The sequence below is a fragment of the Falco punctatus genome (genome assembly GCF_963210335.1).
Source record: "Falco punctatus genome assembly, chromosome: 3".
Taxonomy (NCBI): Eukaryota; Metazoa; Chordata; class Aves; order Falconiformes; family Falconidae; genus Falco; species Falco punctatus.
In genome coordinates this window covers 86,210,155-86,230,642 of record NC_137582.1, presented here as the reverse complement: position 1 = coordinate 86,230,642, position 20,488 = coordinate 86,210,155, and the positions used below count along the sequence as shown (strand labels likewise).

The following is a 20,488-nucleotide window of genomic DNA, read 5'->3' as shown; positions in this document are numbered from 1 at the left end:
AAAAAATCAACTTCAAGACTGGAAAAACCCAAAACTCCAAGAAAGGTACCCCATTGTGTTAACTGAAATTCTCAGCATTAGGGCAGAGAAACGAGAGAAGAGAGAGCTCTTGGTGTGAGGCTTCAGGACACTGAAGGCATTTATCTCCATTGCGTACGTTTCAGATTTGAACCGAGATGCTGACAAAGCGTCTGGAGGTACCTTGAAACATTTCCCATCACGACTGCTCTTTGCAAAGGAGAAGCAGCTTAAAATTGGCATGCAGTAGGTATTTCTGTATAATCTGCCATCTTCCACAGAAAAATCAGTCATCCCTAATTCTGGGCATTTTTTCTGTTAAAAAACCCAAAAAAAAGCATTTTTGTTATCATAGACCACAATTGAAAAAATAAAGTAAGATTTTTTAAAAAAGGAACAGATTTATTAAGCAAATCCTCAGGATTTACCCCATAACTCCCAAGTGATGTCAGAGGACCTTTAAGGTGGTAACAAGGATCTTGACAATATGTTTCCAGGAGACATTCGTGAGCTCTTCACTTGTGTCTCTCATTTTTTAAACAATGTGGATCAGCAGGATCTCAGAAGTAATCACTTCATCAGCTCTACCCTTGTATGAAGGAACAAAATGGAGAAACCACCTAAGCACAGGTACACGGGGTCATACATCCAACACACTGCAGGTGCTTGGGCCAGTCCCAGATCCCCATGCCTTCATCTCCCATCCTAAATCTGGCCCAACAGCACTGGCCTTTGTAAAGTAATTTGAGATCTCTGGGCCTGAGAACACAAGTACAGGTGTTGTACCTTGAGTCCAGGTAATCCAAAGCAAATCACTGCAGAGTGCTAATGGCATGGTCTATCTGAAAATAGACAGAAATCCCCACCGAAAACATGTAAGTCGTCATGATAGAAAAATAAATCCCTGCAGATTGTTGCTAGCATTATATGAATCATCATGTTGTTATAGCAACTTCATATCTGCATCGAATCTGAAAACTAAGCGCAGATGAAATAATATAACAGCATTAAGTAAAAATGATATATAACAAGATAAAAATGGATCGGTTCGATCTCAGAGGAGCACCCACACTTCTTTCTCACCCTCTTCCCTCCCTTTGAAAACATTGCTTTCCTGTATTTAAACAAAGAGAAGAGACTCGGAGCTTATGGAGAAGAAGCAGAGCACTAGCAAGCTTCTGAATTCAAGGAGAGCCTTCAAATTGAAGATCCATATTTAAATAAAATGAAGTGTAATTCCCAGTTATTACCACCAGCCCCAGCCGACTGACTGTTGTTTCTATGTACTGCAAAATTCATGCATTGCATTAATTGTATAAATTATATAATTTTATAAATTTTATAAATAAATTATATCTATTTATATAGTCCATGCATTGCATGAATTATATAAATATATATGTACACTGTCATCCCGCTCTGTTCGGGAGCGCCAAGCAGAGAGATCCCAACAAGAACAGAAAATGCAGAAGCAAGAAAGGGGATGCACAAATCTATTTTTAAAACTGCAGGTATATGTGGTCATTTTATTACTGGAGAAAAAGTGAAAAGTGTCACCACGGTTCTTTCCATCAAAGCAGCAAAGGGAAAAAACTAAATAAACATATTTATTTCAGGGACCTGGCAGAAAAGCATAGTTCCTCTGAAAGGCAAGAGGCTCCTATCAACCTCCAAGACACTGCAGGTGCCTCAAAAGATGCCGCTTTGCTCCGATTAGTGCCAAGGATGCTCAGAAAGCACCGCAGGGTGCTGAAATGCTCCTCCTCCCCATGGGGTACTGCCAGCATCAAGGAAGTTTAGAGAGGGAAGAATGGAAATAGCTATAAAAATAAAACATAGAAATAAAATACAGAAAAAAAAAAAATTTGCAAGTTTTGCTCTTGACACTTCAGGCAAATTAAAACTAAATAAACAGCCACCAAAAAAAAAACCCAAACCCACAGCTCTAGTCCCAAAAAGTCCTATTAGTGTTAACAACAGCACTGAAGTAACTCAATTAATTAAAAGCTAATAAAAAGAAGCAGCCTAACTTATTCTTTCAGAGTTCAAGACAGCAAAAGCATCACTCTGCCCCAGACAGGAGAACTCTTGTTTTCTTTTTTCTTTTCTTCTTTTTCGTAAATGCATTTATTCATTGAAGTTTCCTTGTAGGCTGTGTAATGAGTCACTTTGTGCTTCTCTACAAAGTGCAAAGGGATGGAGAGGAATGGGTTTTAAAGAGAGGATGGAGACACTCACAAAGCCTGTTAGAAAAGCTTGAAAAGCTTTTGAAGGAACCACAGATAAAGCGAGGCAGCTCCTCACATCGGCTCTAAAACCTTTTCTCTCTCTACATAGCTTTCCCAGGGTCTGAGTCTGGCTGTCTCCTTGCTTACAGCCAGCACAGAAAGCCACCCCCTCTCCTTCACCCAAAAATAACTTGCTGAGCTTTCTTCCTCCCCAGAAGAGCTTGCGAAGATAAGTCCGGAGGTCCAAAAGCAAGCACAAAGGATGCTGCTCCTCCCACAGATCTGGTGGTTCACAGGTATGGACAGGGCTATCTCTGCACCAGTGAAGAAATATGATCAGGGAGGTCATACTAGCTTGTAGCACCAACAGCATGAGGCATTTTTTCTCTCTTAGCTTTGCAGCCAGAGAAGCCCCAGAAGCCACCAGCTCAGAGCAGGCCACATTTGTCCATGTGGGTGGGTGAAGACTGCAAGCAGCTATTTTGTAATTGTTTTTCTGGTGCAGAGGAAGAGTCCATCAGATCAGTAATGCCAAGCTCAACAAAAAGCCCAGGATACAAACTCTCCCATCACCAGCCTTTTCTCAGACTGGATCTGGAATGTCCTGGTCTGGTCCCACCATAACTGCTCTCAGGACACCTGGCTCTCCAGGAACTTCATCCACCCTTCAAGTCCTCCCTTCATCAACAGAAGGTTTGAGGAAACAAAGCCAGCATGGAGGGGTGACACGAGTCTGCAGAGAGGCTGGACAACAGGAATGGCACATGTGCCAGTGCAGTCTTAATTTACATTGAGTGCTGATGGGTCAGGACCAAAATAATCTCCACTATGAAAGCAAAGTGAGGGACTACCCTAGACAAACTTAGAATAATACTCCAGACGCACCTAGGGCCAAGCTCATCAGCCCTTGAAGCTCAAACTGATGAAATAACTTCCTAACCCAAGAAACACTCAGGCTGGCAACTCAAATCTCATTAAGGATGGTGACAGCACACCACCACCGAGTGGTTTAGATAGATTTTGACCAAGATCCAGACCCCTTGACTGACCACCTGTGCAACATCCACTATCCAAGGATGGCAGGCAAAACCCCAAGACACCACACAGAGCATGCTGCACCATCCATCTTCATGTCTCCAAAACCTACCTGATAACTACCAGCCAAGTGTGCTGATGGCACATGCATTCCCTTGAAGCTCTTGCCACTGTGTTGCTCAGTCCTTGGGTGAGAAGGACCCTAACCCTTTGGAGCTCTCCAGCACTACTGAAATATACACAAGTCCCCAAAAAGCACAGCCTGAGCCCAACTCCACTGCTGCCACAGTTTTCCAGCAAGGCCTCCCATCTTATGTCTAGCAGCAGAGAATATGAGATCGCTGCAGTGATGGCCATGACTATGTGCCATACCTCATGGCAGAGATCCCCCTTTACACAGAATGAAGTGTCTCACTTTTCCAACATGCATTCTGTCTGAGAAATAAAAATAATTTAAAAAAAAAACACACAACAACAAAAAAAAAAACCTCAAAGTGATAAACCCCCCCCATAAAATGTAAAATAAAGTAAAATAAAAATTTAAAAAAAAAACCCAAACCTGCAGACAGAAACTAGGGAAACTTTTTCACTGCCACCTAGACTGCTTCCAAAGGGTTCACATGCCAATCTAATAATAAAGCTGTCATATGGGGTGATGTGATTTTCGTTTTCAAGCGGAAGGTTGCTATGGGAGGCTGTTCTCAGCAGCAGCACTGCACAGCATTTGTAAAAGGCCTTCCCAGCACCAGACACTGGTCAGATTTTTCAATAGGAATAAATTCACTTTTTTTTTTTTTTTCTCCCCAGTTCCAGAAAAAGCCAAAGTCTAGAAAGAGATGGGGAGGGGGAAAAAACCATAAATAATTGAGCTGTAATTCAGATCCTATAGAAGTGCGGATGCAATAAAATCCCCCTCCCAAACCTGAAGCCCCAGGAGAACCTCAATCTTGCAAATCAGCTCACATCACCTGAGCCAGGGTTGCTGCATTTGCCAACACCAGGTTTGCTCAGATGTGGGAAAAGTTAAGAACCATCAGACAATCTCACATACCATACAAACGAGGAGCAGAAACAGCAACGCTTATTGCAATGCCTCTGTAGCAGTGCACTAAACTGCAGGGTACGTTGACTGTGCGTTTAAATACTGACCCTGATAAAAATGAGGCATCACTTCAAAACAGGTTGAGGAAGTTTACCTAGCACAGGACAAGCTTTTCAGAATTTTTTATTTTATATATGTATATATGTATATATGTGTGTGTACATATATATATAAGGAAGTGTGCAAAGAATGGAAAGAGTTGCATATCTAGAGAGAGCTGTACAAAGCTGGTCAAATACAAATCACTCTTAAAAGCAACAAACAAGTAAACATAGAGGGTATTTTCTACACCACACTGCAAGATTTAGGAGCCTGTTACAACCTGCAGGATTTACAGAGGAAACACAATAAGAAGGAGGTTTACCGAGGACTTAACACAAGGACATAGCCATGAAGCAGCAGGGAGAAGGGGGAGACGCAGGAGCTATTTACCTTTACACAGTGTGCTGAACGCTACCAAGTACTGATTTATAAAAGGCTTTTAATTCATGTTGTGAAAGCTTCCAGCCATTAGGGGCTTTAATTCTTTGCAGGTTAAGTTAAGCAGCATTGGTAGATGAGATATATGGATAGGAATGAATACTTACAGAGAAACGCACTGCAATTCTGTGGACGTGTGCCTATACGAGGTTAATGGAAAGATAGATACGTAACTGAGTTATAGAGGTGCCAAGGAGGAGATGTGCTGTGCTGGACCAACAAGGAGGGGCTGGTGGGGAACACAAAGCTCAAGGGCAGCCTTGGCTGCAGTGACCATGAAATGATGGGAGTTCAAGATCCTTAGGGCAGCAAGAAGGATGCACAGCAAGGTCACTACCCTGGACTTCAGGAGAGCAGACTTTGGCCTCTTCAGGGATCTGCTTGGTAGAGCACCATGGGATAAAGCCCTGGAGGGGAGAGGGGCACAAGAAAGCTGGTTAATATTCAAGGATCACCTCCTGCAAGCTCGGGAACAATCCGTCCCAGCAAAGAGGAAGTCAGGCAAAACCACCAGGAGATCTGCATGGATGAACAAGGAGCTCCTGGACAAACCCAAACATAAAAGAAAGCCTACAGAGGGTGGCAGCAAGGACAGGTAGCTTGAGAGGAGTACAAGAGACATTGTCTGAGCAGCCAGGGATCAGATCAGGAAAGCTAAAGCTCTGAGAGAATTAAACCCGGCCAGAGCCATGAAGGGCAACAAGAAAACCTCCTAGAAGTAGGTCAGTGATAAAAGGGGAAAGAGCAGGCCCTCTCCAGAAGCAAATGGGAGACCTGGTTACCTGTGACATGGAGAAGGCTCAGGTACTCAACACCATTTTTCCTTCAGCCTTCACCAGCAAGTGCTCCAGCCACACCACCCAAGAACCAGAAGGCGAAAGACTGGGAAAATTAAGAACTGCCCGCTGTAGAAGATCAGGTTTGAGAGCATCTAAGGAACATGAAGGTGCACAAGTCCACGAGACCTGATGAGATGCATCTTCAGGTCCTGAAGGAACTGGCAGATGAAGTCATTAACCCAGTCTCCATCATATTTGAGAAGTTGTGGCAGTCTGGTAAAGTTCCCACTGACTGGAAAAGGGGAAACAAAACCCCTGTTTTTAAAAAGGGAAAACAGGAAGACCTGGGGAAACACAGGCCAGTCTCACCTCTGTGCCTGGCAAGATCATAGAGTGCATCCTTCTGGAAACCATGCTAAGGCACATGGAAAATAAAGTGGAGATTGGTGACAACGAGCAAGCCCTCACTAAAGGCGAACCATGCCTGACAAACTTGCTGACCATCTGTGATGGGGTTACAGCACTGCTAGATGAGGGAAGAGCAACTGATGTCATCTACCTTGACCTGTACAAAGCATTTGACACTGTCCTGCATTACTTCCTTGTCTCTAAACTGGAGGGACATGGATTTGATGGATGGACCACTCAGTGGATAAGGAATTGGCTGGATGGTTACACTCAAAGAGCTGCAGTCAACAGCTTGATATCCAAGTGGAGACCAGTGATGACTGGTGTTCCTCAGGGGTCGCTACTGGGACTGGCACTGTTTCACATCTTTGTGACACAGATAGTGGGATGAAGCGCACCCTCAACAAGTCTGCAAAGATACCAAGCTGTGTGGTGCAGTCAACATGCTGGAGGGAAGGGATACCATCCAGAGGGATCTTGACAGGCTTGAGAGATGAGCCCATGTGAACTTCATGAAGTTCAACAAGGCCAAGTGCAAGGTCCTGCACCTGGTTCAGGGCAATCCCAAGCACAAATACAGGCTGGGCAGATAATGGGTTGACAGCAGCCCTGAGGAGAATGACTTGGGGGTGTTGGTGGACAAGAAGCTCAACAAGGCCCAGCAATGTGTGCTTGCAGCCCAAAAAGCCAACTGTATCCTGGGCTGCATAAAAGGAAGCATGACCAGCAGGTTCAAGGGAGGTGATTCTGCCCCTCTACTCTGCTCTGGTGAGACCCCACCTGCAGCACTGCATTCAGCTCTGAGGCCCCCAATATAAGACAGACATGGACCTGTTGGAGCAAGTCCAGAGGAGGCCACAGAGATGATCAGGGGCTGGAGCACCTCTCCTATGAAGACAGGCTAAGACAGATGGGCTGTTCAGCCTGGAGAAGAGAAGGTTCTAGGGAGAACTTATAGCAGCCTTCCAATACCTAAAGAGGGCCTACAAGAAGCTGGAGAGGGGCTTTTTTCAAGAGCATGTAGTGATAGGATGGGGGGAAATGGCTTTAAACTGAAAGAGGGTAGGTCTAGGTTAGATATCAGGAAGAAAATACTTTACTATGAGGGTGGTGACACAGTGGACCAGGTTGCCCAGAGAAGCTGTAGAGGTCCCATCCCCGGGAGTGTTCAAGGTCAGGTTGGATGGGGCTTTGAGCAACCTGGTCTGGTGGAACGTGTCCCTGCCCATGGCAGGAGCATTGGAATTAGATAGTTTTTAAGTCCCTTTCCAGCCCAAACCATCCTATGATTCTAATCAGCATCTAAGTCCTACACAGCTGGGAGGTAGGTGATGATGAGTTTAGTCTTTGACTTGTGCACCTTCCCTGTTTTCCAGCACGGATGTCTCTCCTTGGGTGCAGATTTAGACAAGACCACGAAGAACAAATTCACCAATGCTTATTAAACTGGGTATTCTGACGTGACTTTCAGCAAAGAAAGCGTGAAGCCTTCTGGCTAGAGATCTCACACAGCCCTTCCTATGCAGAAGAAATGGCCAGCTCTACCATTTACTTGCAAAACAGTGTCTTCAAAAAGGAAGGGTTTATCACTAAACTGGACGATAACCAAAATCAACCTGAGCTCATAAGAAATATTAAGCAAGCACAACACTATGCCACAAAATTGTTTGGGTTTGGTTTGGGGTTTTTAGCAATTCCCACAAGAATTTGGAAGAACAGATGTTATACCAATCCACAACATCTCCATCAGAATTGTGCACATGTGCAAGAAGGAATCTTTCTTACCTGTTGAGTCTGATATTTAGAGGGCTGGAGCACCTCTCCTATGAAGACAGGCTGAAGACAGTTGGGTTTGTTCAGCCTGGAGAAGAGAAGGCTCCAGGTAGACCTTACAGCAGCCTTCCAGTACCTAAAGGGGGCCTACAAGAAGGCTATAGAGGGAATTTTTACAAGGGCATATGGCAGCAGGACAAGGTGGAATGGCTTTCAGCTGAAAGAGGGTAGATATAGATAAGATATCAGGAAGAAATTCTTTACTGTGACATAGAAACACTGGAATAGGTTTCCCAGGGAGGCTGTGGATGCCCCGTCCCTGGAAGTGTTCAAGGCCAGGCTGGATGGGGCTTGGAGCAACCTGGTCTGGTGGCAGGTGTCCCTGCCCATGGCAGGGGGGTTGGAACTAGATAGTTTTCAAGGTCCCTTCCAATTGAAACCATTCTATGATTCTATTTATAGGAAAAACTGAGAATGCAAGAATATTAATGGTGACAAAAATAAAAAGAGTAGCTAATGACAAATTTGAGCCCCTACTCAGATGTGAGCACACAGTCAAAAGCTGGTGAACCCTGTAGTCCAGATATTAACAGTCTTTTCCCTTGCAACTTGACAACTGGAGATGCTATTTTTACAAAAATACATCCAGTTACAGCAGAGTCAATAAACCAGAAAGCCAAATCCTTCGGAGCTTTCTGTTTATAAGGTTTTCAGAGTACATTTCCCTCTGTTTCCAAAGCCTCTTCCACTTGTGTCTAAGTGAGCTGCAATAAATAACTCTCACCCAGAGCTTGCTCACTGGGAGTCCAGTGCTCAGGTGGTCAGCTCAGAACAAAGGCTGGAACTGAGGGGGTTAAATTGGGTTTATAACAGGTAGCAAAAGGCAGAAATCAATTTGATTTAGTGCTCCTCTATTTTGGGCAATTCTCCCCTGTTGCTACTTTAACTTGTCAATGCAAAAAAGCCACAGTATTATAGATTGTTATACATATTTTTATATATAATATATATAGTTATACACAAACACACATATTTTCATATATACACACACCATTAAAAAAATTCCATATATATGTTTTCTTATTCTACACTGTTGTAGTTGTGAAAAAATAAACCTCTTCACTTTCAACGTCCCCTAGACAGAGACCTAAATGTTAGCTACAAAGTCTCCTCAAATCAGGGAGATTATTTTCAAAGGCTGTCAGTTCAACATTGGCATTGGCACCAGCACCAGCCAGCAAAAAAAGGTCAGAACCTTGTTTCTAGCATGGAAAGATCCTTCTCCCCCTCTAGCTATCATGATACATCTTGGTTTAAAATATCATTACGGATGGGCTGTCTATATGGCTGAAGGAAATTTGGGTGATGATGCAGGCAGGAGTCTTCAGTTCAGTGGATCAGTGGAGCATCTGCTCTGCATGGAAAATAGGGTAACCAAGATGGGCTGAAAAAAAAAAACAACTGGGTCTGGCATCACAAGAAATAGAAAAGCACACAACCATGCAATGTAGATGTATATCTGTAGGATACAAGACAGCACCCACTATTCTACTCAGCATAGCTACTCCTGCTGAGATGCTGCTTCTTCATCAACACCAAGAGCTAGCAGGCAAGGGATCCTCCCGTCTGGTTCACAGCCATGAATTACTGCGACGTCAAAGCTTTCAGACCTGATCTAAACTATGGCAAAAGTTATACGTAGATGCAATCTTAAGACAAGAGAAGGAAAAGAGATTTAAACCTAATTTTCAGATACACAAATGAGATGCTGCAGGAGAGAGATTTCCAAAGCATGGATCCAGATTGAGTCCTGCACATCACTGAGGAGCATTTCACAAAGTCTGGGTTTGAGAGAAAGTCCTGCCATGGACCAGAGAATCTTGTGCCAACATAATTTTTGCCAGAACACACAAATAACCTAAAAAGATGTTTTTATCAATAAATCAGTATTTAAGTGCCCACAGCCCATTTTTTTGCTTGAAAATGCTTCACCAGCAACAATCCTGAGCCCACAGTACCATGAAAAAAAAAAAAAACCCAAAAAAAACCCCAAAACCAGAAACAGACATTGACATGCACCAACTACAGCAGCAGTACCAGGAACACATTCAAGAAAAGTCATTATTATTAACTATTTTCTTAAAAGTAGACCAAACTATTGCAGAAGACCTCACTATTAGACCAAGGTATCAAAGCAGAGTCAGCACCACCACAATCTACCTACTCTTCATGTCTTGCTCTGCTCTCAACGCTCCTCCTTCCCCTGCACTCTGTTAATAAGGTCAGGGATGTCCTTCCCAGTGGTCTCAATGCCTTGTCGGCAGAAATTCAAATCCATCCAACCCTGGAAGCAGCTGCACCAAATAACTCGATCACGTTCATCATTTTAACTTATCCTATTTATGAATCAGGTCAAGCTTGAAAATGCCATTTACATTATTAACCCTCGTGATATTAAGATAATCATGCAGAGGACTGATCAAAGGTTCCTCATAACTTTGGAGCACAAGAATTACCATATGGGAACACTTTATCTGTTCCAGCATCCCTTTTTGACTACGAAGAGAACTTTCTTTCCCAGAAATTAGGACAAGGGACACCAAGCTGAACAAGAAAGTGCTGACGATACTAAATCTGAGCTCCTCCATTCGGTAACAAGGCAGCAGGTACCGTATGTACATCTCCAAATAACCACGAAGAACATCATGTTTTAAAACAGAACATCTGCTGAAAATCTCTGAGAAAAGAGATATTCAAGCTCGCTTGAATTACCTCTATTTTACCTAGGCTGGTTGGAAGGGTGTTCTGACTTTTCCAGATTGACTCTAAAAACAATAAAAAATGGTTCTCTCATCAGCATTCATTTCTCTCAGCCCTACTTTGATAGGGAAATGAACCCTGTAGCCTCTCAAAATGCAGAAATACTCTGCTCATGCTCTTAGAGCCCTTTGCCTGTTGTCCACCCATGAGCCCAGTACTAGCTAAAGCACCTGCGCCATCAAAGTCACAGCTGGTATAGATCTAACAACAACAACAACAGAGGAAAAGGAATTTCTATCTTCTCAAAGAAGAACTATCACTCTGCTGTTCACCTCCAGCCTATTTTTCTTTCTATAACAAATAAAATGTTAACATCATTCTGTTATATTTGGAAATAGATGCTTTATCCAGAGTATGGGCAGAGGGAAAATTTGGATACTAATTTCAGGATTATTTTAAAGGGGGGGGGGGGGAGCGGGGGGGAATGTATGGATGTAAACTAATAAAGAGTCTTATACAGGGAAAAATAAATTCAAAGTATTTTAATTGAAGCAATTCACTTCTGATACCAGCTATTAAGGATGCAGATACAATCATTTATCTGATATGCAGCAAGAAAACTTTGCAAAAAAAACCCAAAACACATGGGACATAATCCAATGACAGTCTTCCCTGTTAACTCAAGAACGATGTTCTATTGAATATTTCAAGTGTGATTACACTGTTAACAAAATGGCACCATGCCACAGAGTCCTATAAATTATTCTCTCTCAATACCTCCCTTCCTCACAAAGATGCCAGGAGGCTAGATAAAAAAAAGTGCTCCCAGATCAAAGTGAAAGGCACTGAAGAAAAGTGGAGGATCCTTCAACTGACCGCCTTTGTGCCAAAGTGGAAAGATGACCTTAATGGTTGGTGTTGCAACTTCTAGCCAGGATCTGGCTTGGGAATTATGATCCCAAAAAGATGCTTTCTGCAAAGGAATTAAACACATAGGGTTTTAAATAATGGTAACCTGCTCCAAGTCACAACTTTTAAAGCAGTTCATGCTGCTGGCTTGATTTTAGAGCTACTAATGGCAGGAAATTTTCCACTGAGTTTCTCTAATGTGGACAAACTATCACAAGTAGCAGAGATGAAAGCTCAAAGCTGCTCCATGGGTGATGCATGAGCTCAGGGATACCAGGCCCCATGCTCACAACTGGTGAGCTTCAACCAGGAATCCCGACCCTCCTTTCTCCAGCCAGGACACCAGTTTAGAAGGAAGCAAACATAAGCAGAATCATAAATATTGCCAAGTCCAGGCAGCGAGACTGGAACACAGATAATTAAATGCTTTGTCAAAGATTTTCTGATCGTTCAGAGGATTGGGATGTGCAAGGAAGAGGTTTGCAGAGGTACGAACAGCAGCCAGAGTGCCATGTAAGCACATTTGAAAGTAGTAAACACTAACATGAATTCAGTTTAAATTCCCTGAATATGTGAGGAAAAAAAGGAAGGGAGAAAAAGCCATTCTGCGGCCAAGCTCACCCACATAACTGAAGTGCTGTGTCTAGGAATCCAGTTTGGCTTCTCTGAAGTCAAGGGAGGAAGACTGGAGCCTCCTCGAAGGAGCTCCACTGACCATGGAAGGAGTCACAGGTCTCCACTAAATTCTTCAAGTCAAGTCCCTTGGGAACAGTGTCATCACCACTTGAACCTGACACAAACTGAAGCCAACAAAAAGGAACTGTATGTCACCACCAGCACCTCAAAAAGTAACTTAGCCCAAGGCAACTACTTTCAGGTAAGCAATAGGATGCACAGGAAAGATGACAGAATATTACAGAGATTCTTTTAATGTAAAATATAATTATTATTGGTTATTGCAATGTAAAATTATAAAGTAAAATTAGTAGTGCAACGTCATTTGGATCTTCTTTTCAATAGAGAAGGAGCTCACAAAAGTACGGGGGAGAGATGAGCAGCAAAAATGCTCCTTGCCCCATGGCAACAGGGGAGAAGGAAGGAAACACCCCGAAGGAGTAAGTTTGATTTAGAAAGCAGACTGGTACCAAATACAGCAGAAATAAACTCAGTAAGGAACAGTTTAGAGAAGACATTTGGAACCTGTACACTTCCTACCCCATAGCAGAAAAAAAACCCAGGAAATCTCTCCCCCAAAAAAATGAGAAGTCAGGAAACTCTCAAGAGATAAGTGATTTTTTTTTTTTTTTTTTTTTTTTTGAGTAATTTAACTGTAGCACAGGTTGCAGAGGCCAAGAACTCAAGCATCCAAAGGCACAGGGAAGTGTATAACAAGGCCAGCCAAAGTTGTCATAACTAAGTTGCAGCACAAATGCTTAAGCCAGCCTTAATGATTAACCATCAGGAGAAACCCAGGGAGAAATTATCACCACATTTGCATATCAGGACATTACTTTCTCTTCTTTTGAGCATGCATATTACTGGTCACTACCCAAAAGAGAGATTCTTGAGCTAAATGAACCCTGTGTCTCACTAGACAATTCCTAGACTACTTTTAATTAAAGGCACCATTAAGCCTTCAGAGAACCAGATGCCAATCCATGTCAAAAGTTACACAGCTGAACAGGGTCCAACTACATTGCATTCAAGGGATACACCACATCCCAAAGAGATACAATTTTACAGGAAACTTTTTCTGCGTCTTACAATCTTACAGTCATTCCAGATGCTCTTGTTTGTATTATCCCTTGTTTGAAAAGGCCACACCATCCCTAGCTATCTGCCTGCCAGCTTAAGATGGGGTGACAAATAAAAGAAAAAGCCCATCCAATCACCAATACTGTGAGGAAGGTAATTTAAAAAATGAAAAATAATTAAAAAAATTTACATAGAGTAACAATCTCTTCCTCCCCATTTCACATTTTTTGAGGGTAGAGGAAGGATGATATTTTGGGGTCTCTCTTTTTTCATGCTTCTTCAGGGTCTGTACAGCCTAGCGACTGTGTGTTCTTGCAGACTGTAAATCCCACAAGCCCAATTCATCCATTCTTGAAAAGGCATTTTATAAACAATGTAAAAGGGTAACAAAGCACCATGAAAAGGCCCCTTGCACAACCTCGTCTGGGTGACAGAACACCCCAAATTATCTTTCGGATTAAGACAATGATCAAGCTTTCTTCTCTAAAGTTAAATGGGAAAAGAAAGTCCAAACTACAAATCGACTCAGAAACAGCCATCATGTAAGATACTAAAAATATTATCATCTAAACACAGGAAGGTCAAAAAATAAATTCTTAGCTGCCTTCTCAACATAATGCAGAAAGCATGTCTATTCTTAAGCATACACCAAGGCCAGTGAATTCGGGGAAAAAAGACAGATGGGAAAATATGTAGGAGAATATGTTCCGTGAACACTTCCACAAATAGGCTACCAAAAGTCAAGAGAGATGCTGTGTCACAAGGGATGCAGAAGTCACAGGAGATGCATTTTTCGACATTCCCCACCAGGAGATCTTCTGGAGCAGACAGAGAAACCTTTACTACTTGTTACCGTGGCACTGCCTCCAGACACTCATCCTATAGTTTTCCCATTATTTGCAAACAAAATGGCCAGCCTCCCATGGTCACAGAATGACAGATGCCACTTCCTCAGCCTTTCCCAGCAACATGGTGATGATCGCCACAAAGAATTACAATACAAGAACCATCAATGGTCTACCCTGACTTTCCCATGTACTAGTCCCACTCTCCTGCCCTTTCCCTAACTTGAAGCTCTTGGACAGCTTCAAGGAAAATGGAGAAAAAAGGGGGGGGGGGGGGAAATCCTAAAACATCATACCACCCTAAAAGTTGAGTGAAATATTAAGGGCTGAATCAAGGAGAGAAAGATAAGTGAACACCAGTGTGGAGTAGTTCAAATCACAACACTTGCAGAAACTACCCAGCATGCGGATTACCCCTGAGTAACTTTATTTATATATATATATATATATATATATATATATATATATATAAAGTAATTAAAAAATGGGCACCCAGCCAGAGTCACAGCTTGTCTTGTGGTGGGGAAGCAACTAAAGACAGCAAGGGGCAGAGAATGTGTCAGGAGGTGAAAGGCACACCTGTAGGAAACCAGGTGCCTTCTGCTTGCTCTTTGGCAGACGGAGATCCTCCTTCTGAAGCTTGTATTTCAGACATTTCTTTTGTGACATCCTGGCTCGTGTCCCCACCAACCTGGTTTGTGTCCCCACCAACAGTAAGGCCAATCTTGGTGGCGTAGCCAACAGTAGTGCAGCCAGCCACTGCTCCTCCAGCCCTGGAGTCACTTCAGCCACTTGCGTTTCTTCACATATACGTAGTCTGAGAAGCAGCAGAGTATCAGTTCATGGACAGCAATATACCTCCTCCAAGGAGCAGATGTTCCACAACCAGAGGAAGTTGGTTGTGGAACCAGCTGAAGACTACTTTCTTGCTCCCCAAGTATACAGTGCCCAACCAGCAAATTACACAGTGTGTTTCCAACATAAATCTGTCACAAATGCATCCACCAGCAGATGCATTCACCCATATTACCCTCCCATTTGATCAAGAAATCAGGACCACAATTAAGTATCGCAGGGTGCTAACAGAAATTTAGTACTTCAGTTAAAACAATGATCCAATTTTTGTCACTTTACTCCAAAAACTAATGTACATCATTCATTGCATGACTTTGCTTTTCTATTTTAAAGATTTTTGCCATCTAACACACAGTCTTGTTTGCAGTTAAGCAAGAGCAAAATTGATGAACGCCAACACAGCTGGATCTCAACAGCCCTTCCACTAAACTGCAGTGTAAAAATTAAGGGAGTGCCAGAGATTACTAAGAAAAATACAGCAACACACCTGTAGGTTTCCAATCAAAAGTCATCTCATGGAGGTGGAAACAATTCCAGGTACAGAAGAAGCATGCAAAGGCAAGCACACATGGCAGAGTTTGCACTAGTCCAGCTTATCACCAAGTCACAGCTGCCTTTAATGCAATGACCTGAATTGTCATTTCTAGTTGTGGGACAGGAAAAATCAACTGACCTGAACATCTTTGCCTAAAATCCCAGAAAACACAGGAAAAAGATGACACAGAGACAGGACAAGGTGGAATGGCTTTAAACTAGAAGAGGATAGGTTTAGGTTAGATATCAGGAGGAAATTCTTTACTGTGAGGGTGGTGAGACACTGGAACATGTTTGCCCAGAGAAGCTGTGGATGCTCCATCCCTGGAAGTGTTCAAGGCCAGGCTGGATGGGGCTTTGAGCAACCTGGTCTAGTGGCAGGTGTCCCTGTCCATGGCAGGGGGGTTGGAAAGACATGGTCTTTAAGGTCCCTTCCAGCCCAAACCATTCTACAATTCTATCATGAAGAGAAAAAAAAAAAAACAAACCCAAAAAACCCCACTATTAAAAATCCATTCTTCTTTCTTCTCCACATATTGAGCCACCTAAAGGAGTCCATGTTAGCCAGTTTCTACCACAAGCATTTATCACCCTCCTCAACTCTGAAAGCAAACTCCAAGTGATAATACACGATCCTCCTGCAAAGCTAAACTGAGATGGATGGGGGGCAAGAGGTATAATTTAAGAGAGTTTATATTGCTCACAGTACCAAAAACACCGCATTCAGGCTGCAAGAAAGGTCACTGGTAAATTGAAGTCAGTGGAAGGCAACAAAAAATTTACAAACAACATCTCCACAGAAAAAGGAGCTAATTTGGGCATTCAGGGAAAAGAGCCCTCAGAAAGCAAGTCTGGGTATGCAAGAACCTTCCTCACCTCAGACACGAAAGCATACTTATCTTCAGAGGCCCAGAACATCTTATGATGAAGCATAGAAATTTGCATTAGTACCATGAATAGTAGCACCCAGTGCGACAGGAACCTCCTCCTTGGCAAAGTCACACATACCAACACAAAAGAACAGTGTGGAGTTTTCTCCCATCTGCCAGCTGGCTTTCAGTGCAGAAGTCTCAGTAGCCAGGATCCCCCTCCAGCAAAGTGCGAAGGATTGCTGCCCTGAGCTGGCTAGCCTTAAGCTTTCAGCCCTTTTGCTTATCTGCTGTTGCATTTGCAATGTAAAGACTTCACTTCTTCCCCTCCGAACACCATCATCCAATGAAAACACAGTTTCTCAAGTAGAGAAGAAACTCTTTATGTGGTTTTGTTGGAAGAACAGGACTGAGGTTTGTGTTGCATGTCATCAAGCAGACAACTGACACACAGCACTATCACTAACTTCAGTGGGCCCTTCATGGTCCAAACTCCAGCTGGGAGCTTAATGCCAAGCCAAAGGAGAAAACAGGAAAATATGAAGAAGCTCAAACTAACAGGACAGGTTGAACCTCACCCCTACTTTCTAACTTCGGACATAGACACACTTGTCATAAAACAATTCAGCAATTCAGGATCTCTAAAACAAAGATAGCCACCCTGACTGTACAGAGGTGCTATTTTTCAGAATTAGGTTCCTTGATGTTACCATTTCTTTGGTTCCACCTCCAGGGGATTTACCAAGTGCACCAAATGCCCGGTGACTCAGCTATTTTAGATCAGGAAAACTATGTCCTAAACATCCAACTTTCAGAACAGTATCTTGAAAAAAAGACACACTTCCCTTCAACTGAAGGGTCTCTAAGTCCTTTTTGTTTGCTTAACGTGCCTTAGCAGTGATAAAACCACACATTTCTACCCTGCATAGCACTGAGTACTGCAGAGCAATGCATTCTCAAAGCCAACAGTGGAGCTGAGCATCTCTGCCCATGTCCCGTACAAAATGCTTCCTGCCATGATAGCTCTGCTCCCTTACTCTGTGTCACCATGATGCTTCTGTCACAATCTCTCCACATACTCCCTGTGTTCACGGGCACTTCCCCTCTGCAGCTTCAAGCTCCATTCATGTCTCAATTCATTCTCCAAAGCATCATCCCAAGCACCACACAGACAGCAAGCAGCATACATGGGTAATCTAGACCAGGACACGTACTAACTGTTTGACTGGATTATACAAAAAAAACAGGCAAGTCGGTGAATTTTCCTGTTTTCCTTGAGGACATTGAGATACTAAGTCTTTAGGTGCTTCCTGAACACATTCATTGATAGTTGGACAGAAGAGAAAATCAGCAAACTGTACTCTTCTCTGATGTGGTTAACTCAGCCAGCCTACTAAAAGGCAGAAAGACACCAACAGGAGAAAGCTTTAAAAGAAGTGAGAGACTTCCAACTACCATTAAAAAAAAAAAAAAATATCCATTTCTGCAAACAACTTAATGGCGCTCCTCTGTTCCCACTTTCATACCTGTACCCCAAACATTGTATTTATATTTCATTTTCTTGTTCACCTAGTAGAAAAACAACCCATTCCTCAGGCTTGCAGCTATTTACACACTTGGTTAGGGCTAAGCTGAACCCTCAAACCTGTCACTGAAGGTTTCAGGTGCTCCTAGCTCTGGGTTGCAGTCACCATGTAGCAAAGCATCAGCGATGGAGGCTTTGCATTCCACATCACAGACAACAGTGCTGTCCAAAAGGAACCACATTCCACCCTGCTGCACCAACCAAGGTCCCACTATATCCTGATGCCTGGCACTCAGCCTCTTCAGCTGGGGTTGCAAGCAAAATTCATTCAACCCAAGCAAGAGCAGCAAGCTGCCTTGCAGAGCTCAGACTACATCCCATCATCTACCTAAAATCTACGTGTTTGGTTTTGTGGTTTTTTTTTTTTTTTTTCCCCTAAGTCTTTTTATTATTATTATTATTTCTGGTAGGGTTTTGTTTTGAATCAATCAGGCTCTGGAACTGGCTCACCACACAGACACCAGCATACCAGTGCCAAAATGTTGCATAGGGCTGAAGTCCATGGATCCACTTAAAAGAGAGTGGAGCCCTGACTTTTATTGGCTTAGAATGATGCAAAAAGGCATCTTTGGGCTGCAGCTCTGCGATGCATTAGCTCTGACAAGAGAGATAACTCAAGACCTCCCCACACTGCTTCTTCCCTGCCCCACACCATGGCTGGCTCTCCTCTCTCTTGCTAATATAGCAGCCAGCAGCTCGTGCTGTAAATCAGATCAATGAAACATTCAGTTAAAAATAACAGCCAAAAACTCCTCCATTGCAGGAGAGCCTTTAGTATTACAAATGATGCACGTTACTAAAAAAAGCAAGCTGAGTTGAGAGTGATTTCTGAGAAGGCAGCAAAAATCCAGCACCAAGCCCAGCCAGCAGACCAAAAGCTGGGCTCCTCCAAGCATTGCTGGATCACCAGATAACCCTGATAGTGGGAAAACAGGTGTCAATACCCCCAGCTAGTGGCTACCTAGATCAAAGATGTTGGCTGGCTCCTATCCTGGACCTGTGTGGTGATGCTGCAGAGGCAGGACATACAGAGGACACTACCACTCTCTGCTTGCAAGCTACTCTTTGTGCATCTCCTTTCCCAGTGGGCTGCGTTACTCCTGCCTCGTGGCTGAGAGCAAGGGGGAAGATGATGGGATGCAGCTTCTGGGGTCAAGAAACAGCTTCCTTGTGGTGAGCACAAGCATTTGGCCTGTAGTGCTTACTGAAACTGTGAGAGAAAAGAGATATCCTTGAGGGTTTTTATTCTTTTTATGATTGATGCTGGGAAGCATGAGGGATTTTGAGGTTAGTTGTTAGGGTTTTTTCCCCTTTTCATCTGATCTTAGCACCTTTCATCTAAGCACACTCTAAACAAATAACCAGTTGTCTTCATCCTGCAATCCAGATGCATGTTGCCATGCTCACACCAGACCTGTGCTTTACCCACAGCAGCCAGGTCCATCAGCAGGAGGATCTGCAACAGGACAACGAACCACAGCATCTTGCCTCCCATTTCCAGCACTGGGATATAATCCAGCTACAGCAACCATGGCTTTTAATGCCTTTTACAAACGTCTAACTCATCCTGTATTAATCCTTCAGAGCAGCTACTCCTTCATTTTACCCCTGGAAAGACCAAGCTAAAATATTCGTCGGGTTAAACACAAAACCCTACAGCTCTAGGCAGTTGTTCAGGACAGAGGAGTTGCTGTTACACAGTTCTCTGATATAGTACAGCAGTATAACACCATCCTTGCAATAAAAGTACAGAATGAGCTTCTAAAGATGCCCTTCTAAACTAGGTATTTCTAAGTGAATTTAGTTTCATGACAAATTCTTTTTGCTTAGTTGTCACTTTTTTTTTTCTTTTTTTTTTTAGGGAGTGAGAGGGCAGACAGGGGCTCTTTTTCTCAAGCTCAACATTAAATTAAGAGAGACCCAACAATACATTGAAAATGCACTCTTAAGGCATGGCACACGGCATATTTCAAACAAATGCAGCTGAACACCTCCGAATTATTGAAAGCTATTTCAACAAGGTGGTTCAATTACTTGAGACATTCACGCAACTTATAGGAAGTTGAACCTCTTGCATGGAGAAACTCACCAGCATGGAAAGCTGTCAACAACGCCACGGTCCACATCTCCTCAGTCTTCCTAGGCTCCAAAGGACTTCCCAAAACTGTCCTTGTGGGACATCAGGCTTCCTTCAGGAACTACTGCCCTGAAACACCCTTGCTGTGAGCTGAGATTTGCTTCCAGCCTCTCAGCTGGCTCTGATGCTGATCATTATCTCCTCACTTCCTTTTACTCTCCAATAAATTTTAAGTTAAGCAAGTCAGGAATGAACCTTCTTGTCTTGCACTGGCACATCTTCCAGCTCACAATACCTATATCCTACAGCAATGTACAAACTCAATGATTACCAGCTGGACCTTCAAGAGCAGGACACGTGTTTGTGCGGCTCTAGTCTGTCTACATGCAAGCAAGAGGTTTTCGATGGGGGCTTCAAGCTCAGTCCCTTCTCCATCACTCCTCTGGCACGCTGCCATACACCTCCAAAAAGCTCTG

At 43.2% G+C, this 20,488-nt stretch overlaps 1 protein-coding gene across 8 annotated transcripts in view; it reads right to left on the bottom strand.

Moving 5' to 3' along the window:
* TSNARE1 (t-SNARE domain containing 1) overlaps positions 1-20,488 on the bottom strand; it is a 515,090-nt gene that overhangs the window by 470,216 nt on the left and 24,386 nt on the right. Inside the window, exon 1 of one of the 8 annotated variants that reach the window (XM_080380508.1) lies at positions 202-12,100. The exons of the other annotated variants lie outside the window; for them this stretch is intronic. The gene's annotated coding sequence lies outside the window, so the exon portion shown is untranslated. Of the gene's footprint in view, positions 1-201; positions 12,101-20,488 lie in introns of those variants that run through there. 8 annotated transcript variants of the gene reach the window in all.